We start from the raw sequence: 6,906 nt of genomic DNA on the forward strand, positions 1-6,906 counted from the left end.
GATTGTTGCGCAACATATTTTTGTTTTTGAGATTTACAGCTTTTTAATCCAATGGCAAAGTGCCTAAAATGTGTATTATCATGTGTTTGGCACTTAGTGCCTTTTTAATGTTATACAACATGTGAAAACAATACATTTCAAAAAAATATTTTTGTAAATATTGTATACGCATTGGGTTCTTGATTTTAGACAGTAGCTTATGCGTGAGGCATCTGTGTTTGGTGTAATTGTGGCTTCTCTTTAGAACACTGGGGAATGGAAAGAGGGGTACCAGACTCACTTTCATGTTTCATATTGTGCTCGTCTTAGAGCTAGTTCCCTTTGAGTCTTGGTCTCCCGATAAAAAAGTTGGGAACCTTACCTGTTTTTCGGTAACATTGGTGTTAGACAGACATTTAAAAAAAAAAACTTTTATTTTTATTGGCAGTGGTTTACAGCAATCAGGCATGCCAGAGCATACATTAAAAAAGAACAATACACGCATAGGACACAGTGCATTCACAAATATGAGTAGTACATTAGCAATGGGAGATGCAGTCCGTTATAGGGCAGTACTATGATCCAGAGCAATCCTATGGAGCAGGGGACGAATTAATTCCAGATGGGCTCTCCTCCTGGTTGACAAGATAGTTGTTGAAAGCGGACCATACATTCTTGGGGCGAGAATGTGTGGGGAGCATGTTGAGGTATTCTTCTTCACAGTTCCGGGCCCAGGTGAGTGTGTTGAGCCATTTCTGAAAGGTCGGGGGGGGGGGGGGAGCTCTTCCAACATTGGCTATCATGCAGCCTATGTTTAGAAATGTAGCCATGCGTCTAGTGTCATCATTATTCCACACCCCAAACAATACCCCTAACGGATCTGGGTCAATTGCTGTGCCGGCGATATTGGTGAGAGCCCTTAAAATACCATCCCAAAAGTCTCTCAATATGTGGCATGTCCAGAACATGTGTAGATGGTCTGCACACTGTGACTTACAACGAGCACAGGTATGAATAGTAGTACGAGCAAATTTAGAAATCTTGAGTGGAGTGTAGTATAGCCTATTCAATAGTTCAAACTGCATGACCCGGAGACGGGAGTTGAGGGATACTCTATTTGTATGAGAGCACATTTTTTCCCACAAGTGGTCGGGGACCTCTAGACCCAATTCGCCAGCCCATTCGGTGCGTGCTTTGGATGGTCGGATTGGGGTGCCTGTCAGTAGCAATTTGTATAGCGAGGAGACGATGCCACGGGCGCCACTCGAGTTGGCAATATAAACTATTTCTGGGGTGTCAGGAGGCTCGGCAGGGAAGGAAGGCCACCTGGCACGGAAGGCCGCTCGGAGCCTATAATATTGCAACAACTCAAGCGCAGATCCAGAGTGACTATCCACGTTTGTGGGTCAATGAACTTCCCATCAGGGAAAAGATCAGTCAGTGCCTGGTAGCCTAGCTCCCTCCATCTGCGGGCTAAGGCTGTGTCGTGTGTGGGTTCCAGCCCAGGGAACTTCCATATAGGGAGCCATTTATAGTAGGGGTGGGTTCCCTCAGTCACCTGCAGGAGCCGGCCCCAGGCCAGCAGGGTAGCCGCCACAGGGTCGATGGGGGAGTCTGGCTCATAACCTTGGTGGAATATAAGTGTTATGGTATCAACCTGAGCTGTTGCCATGGTTTCTAGTTTGACATGTGGGCGATTCAGGGAACCCGGATACCAGTAGGTGGCGTACTGGGCTTGTGCGGCTATCCAATACAGTAGCAGGTCAGAAGCCGTAAATCCCCCACGCTCATATGGTAGTGTCATATCCGACCATTTTTTCTGTACTGCCCCTGAATGCCATAGGAACTGGGCGCATGATTTGTGTATTTGTGTGAAGTATTGTTTCCCAGGCCAGATAGGTACATTGCTGAAGATGTAAAGCAATTTGGGAACTAAAACCATCTTGATGAGGGAACGTTTACCTGCAAGTGACAATGGGAGGAGACGCCAGCGTGTCATTTTCGACTCAACAAGTTGTGCTACGGCCAAGTAGTTGTCTGCTAACGGTTGATTTGGACAAGGACAATCGGACTCCCAGGAACCTTATGCCACCGGGGGACCAGCGAAGTGGATGCTCCGAGGCGGGTTGCTCAGTAGAGTTGGTAAGGGGGAAAATCTCAGACTTGGAGTAATTGTAAATCCCGAGTGGGTACCTATACGTGTGTTGTCTCGTAATATTGGGTCCAGGTTAGTAGCGGGATCTCTAATGTATAATAAAACATCATCAGCGTACAATGATATTATCTCGGGGGAGTCCTTCAATCGTATTCCCCTGTGGGAATGACACGCTCTGACATGGTCCGCCATGGGTTCTATCACTAGTGCGAAGAGGATTGGGGTAAAGGGGCAGACCTGTTTAGTACCCCTGCAGAGTGTGAATAGCGTGGATGTCAAGGAATTGATCCGGACTCTTGCCATCGGGGTAGTATACAGTAATTTAATGTAGCCAATCATATTGGGGCCGATCCCCATCGTCTCTAAAACCAACCACATGTACTTCCATGAGACTATATCAAATGCTTTCTGTGCATCAAGCGTAACCGCAATGGCACTTGCGTCTTGATCAATCCAAGCCATCACATTGAAGAGACGTTGGATATTATGAGAAGTGGATCTCCCGGGTACGAAGCCCCCTTGGTCTTCATGGACCAAATATGACATGATTGGAAGGAAGCGATTTGCTATAACCTTAGCAAAGATCTTGGTATCTATATTCATGAGGGAGAGGGGCCTGTACGAGCCGCACTCGTCACTAGGTTTATCTGATTTGAGTAGCACTATTATAACGGCTTCACGCATAGAAGGAGGGCGAGCAGACACACAGAGTGATTCCTCCCAAATCTCTAATAGTTTGGGGGCTAGGATAGCGACATGTTCCTGGCAGAACTCAGAAGTGAGTCTGTCAGGGCCAGGAGCCTTGCCTTTTGGGAGGTCCGAGATAGCTTTCACTATTTCATCTAGTCGAAATGGGGAGTCCAGCTGGTCTCTAGTGGAGGAGGAGATTTGTGTCGTGGGGATCTGATCAAGTAGGCCCCTCATTTGTTGTTCACTATGTTCGGGGGGTGAGGCGTAGAGAGCAGTGTAAAATTCAGTGAATATGTCTAATATCCATTGGTCTGACCAGTGCAGGACCCCCTGTATGTCCCTGGTGATCTGGGTTTGCCCCTCATCTCCCCCTTATCCGTCTCGCTAGTGTTCTGCTCGGTCTGTCCCCCTCCCCGTATTTACATGCAGCCTGTGGACGGCTGAAATACAGAACCTCTCTGGTGGCATGCGCCTGGAATATCTCGAGCTCCTCGCTGATCTCTGCGAGTTTGGCGGGGTCACTTGCCGAAGTACACCCCCGCTCAAGTTCCCGCAATTTGGATTTGGAGCGGCTTAGGTCACTTCGTATGGTCTTTAACACCCCCGCCTCTCTCGAGATGGACATCCCTCTAATATATAGCTTGAAAGCATCCCAGCGGACCCCTGCTGTGGTGTCTTGTAGGGAGTTGCATACAAAGAAAGTCTCAAAGTCCAATAATATGTCAGCCTTAGAGACTATATTTAAGAGGGCCGCTGACTTGAAGCGCCACGTACTGAAAGTGGGGACGGGAGCACCCATCTCCACTGATAAAGTGATCGGGGCATGATCGGACAGTGTGCGAGCGAGTATCTGCGCGTCAGCAACATTCCCCATCAGGTTGTTGGACCCCAGGAAGAGGTCAATTCTGGATGAACTATCATGAACAGTTGAATAAAATTTATATTCATGTAGCTGAGGGTGGAGGGTCCTCCAAGCATCACGGATATTAAGTGATGAGCTGTGTATATGTAGTTTGCGTGCAGCTCGTGACAGAGTCCTTGGTGCAGTTCCAGTTCTGTCCAATACAGTGTCAAGTATCAGATTCATGTCGCCTTCCCATATAATCTGAATGCCCACATACCCAAGGAGTATTTTGGCGATGTCATCTACGGAATCTGGGGTGTCCACATTGGGTCCATAAGAGTTCACAAGTAAGTATTCCCTGTTAACTATAGTGCAGTGCAAGATAATATATCTGCCTTCTGGATCAATATAGCTCTTATGGAGTGCGTGCTTAATGGATTTGTGGATCAGGGTAGGAACACCTCTGGCCTGGGCTGAATATGTTGTGTAGTATCTATTGGGGCCCCAAGATGGTGCAATATGTGTCGCTAGGCGACCAGTGGTGTCCGTTTCCTGCAACATAAGTATTTTGACGCTGTGTCTCTGAGCATGAGCCATAATTTTGCGAGACTTTGTGAAATTGCTTAGACCTTGGACATTCCAGGACATTATCTTTGTGGACATTAACTTATATTAGGGTACATCCCAGCTGGTGTGTCCCAGTGTATCTCCACAACTGCAATTGTTCATGCCAACACGCCCCAACATAACCCGAAATACTGGTCTGCCTCTGCCATTTTCAGTAAGATTGCCCCAAACATCGCCTCCCACCTCCCACACCGCCCCAAAACAGATGGCAGTGAACCCACCCACCCACTTCACCCGATTAACAACAATACCTACTAAACAAAGAATAGCAGCCAGATCCCAACCTGGACTGGCCGTGCCGTCGGCCCAACGGGGCCCAACACCTAACAATACCACTAAGGCAACCATTGCAACTGCAGTGGGGAGTGCAGTTGCCGTGCAATCGACAGAAACAGAAATAATGAAGCACCTGGTGTGGTGCCGTTTGGTCGGCAGCTTAACAATTAGAACTCATGTACATCACGACAATTTTTGCGGCAGCAGTACGTATCTCGGCCGCAGTAGGAAACCAGTGCTTACACATAGCTTAATTGAAGCAGGATACAGCCGTACATGAGAGTATACACAGATACGATACTATGACGAGCAAACAGGCATCATGGGGTGTTTGGTGGCAGCGCCAACAATAGAGTGTGCAGTATTTGGTTCCTCATTGAAATGTGAGGAGGGTGTAATGGGGCAGTCGCTGCCACCCGACTAATGTTTAAAGGATACTGGGCACTCGGCCCTAAGGTGTCTAGGAGCAGTTTGATTAAAGGTCAATCATTGTCCATGAGATCGTCAGCTGGATCGACGAGAGGTATCTGTGCTTCAATAAATGTTGCCGCTTCGCTAGGGACAGTGAAGAAATAAAGTTTCTCTTTAAAAGTAAACTTCAGTTGTGCAGGGAACAGTATTGCGTATGATAAATTGCGTTCGCGTAGCATCTTTTTCACGCCTAGGAACTGACGCCTCTCCTGTTGTACACCCACAGAGAAGTCAGGGAAGATTCTGATTATTTGAGAGCCAAGCCATAGTTCCGCCTTCTCTCGTGTCAGACAGAGGATGAGGTCTCTGTCTCTGTAGCTGAGTGTTTTGGCAATGATTGGTCTGGGGAAGTCTCCGGGCTTAGGCTGCGGTGAAAGGGCCCGGTGAGCTCACTCCACAGTAAAGAAGGGGGATAATTCAGGATTGTCCAGTAGGTCTTTGAGTAGATTTTCAACAGCTAACTCCATGCGGCCTTTAAGAGCATTTTCCGGGACGCCTATAATGCGTATGTTGTTCCTACGCGATCTCGACTCCAAGTTATCACACTTGGCCTTGACTAGTGACATGTCACATGTAAGGGAGGCAACTGTGTCCTGGAGTGTGTGTAACCCATCTTCTTTAGTGCTGATTCTGGATTCCGCCTCAGTGATTCCAGTTCCGGCGTGGTCCAACTGGGATTTCAGTGATGCAACATTTGCATTAATATCGTCCAACTTTTCGTGAAAAGAGGCGAAGTTCTTGATATTTTTGCAGTGTGGAAGGGCACTAGAGCATGCTTTGATGTCTTTTTTGAATACCTCAATAACATCGATCAGCGCATCCAGATCACGAGAGAGACCTCATATGACACTATTACTTTCCTGTATGTCCTTATCAAAAAACAAATAACTGGCTACAGCACTTCTCTATTTCGCAAATCAACTGACCGCAATAACCTTCTACACCACCTCAGCTTCCACCAACCCAGTCTACTCAGAAACCTCCCATATAGCCAATTGCTATGAGTCAAAAAGATTGTAAGTGACCCAGAGGACTGCATAGCACAACAATTGGAGATGAAAGAAAAATTTCTAGCACGCAGTTACAAGCAAGATGAACTCGACACAGCATCTACAAGAGTTAGCACCTTGTCACGTGAGACCCTACTGTCTACTCAAAACCCTAATAGCAAAAGAGAATTGAAGTCACCAGTATATGTATCCAAATTCTCCATTCAAAGCAATAAGATCAAGAAAACCATCAAAAAACACTGGGGGATCTTTAAAAACGATATCAGGGTACAAAATCTGTTCAGTGAATCACCGATGTTTGCCTATTAACGGAGTAGGAATCTCAGAGATGAATTGGTTTAAACAAGACCACCCCTTAAAGAACCAATGACTCAACGAACTGGAACATTTCCTTGTCTCCATTGCATCAATTGTAATTCAATCATTAAGGGCACTATCATTAATCATCCAAGAACAGGGTGGACGATTACCCTTAAAACATTTGGAACCTGCGACAGAACCAACATTATCTATGGCATCAACTGCCCATGTAGAAGATTTTATGTAGGTCAATCCACAAGAACGGCCAAGACATGATGGAATGAACATCGATCCTGCATTCGGAATGCAAACACCAACTCGGCTGTAGCACGCCATTGGGCTGAAAATGGACATAATGTGACACAGATTAGATTTGTCATTTTGGAAGTACTAACGAAAAACAATCCACATGAAGATTTGGGCCAGCGGCTTAACCGCAGAGAGACTTTCTGGATAGACAAACTGGGCAGCTTAGCGCCTAATGGACTCAATGAGGAAATCAATTATCACTTTTTTCTATGATCTTGTGTTATTCCTACTGTCATGATTGGTAT

This window comes from Ambystoma mexicanum, chromosome 3q, assembly GCF_040938575.1.
Source record: "Ambystoma mexicanum isolate Mex_15411 chromosome 3q, UKY_AmexF1_1, whole genome shotgun sequence".
NCBI classification, from domain to species: Eukaryota; Metazoa; Chordata; class Amphibia; order Caudata; family Ambystomatidae; genus Ambystoma; species Ambystoma mexicanum.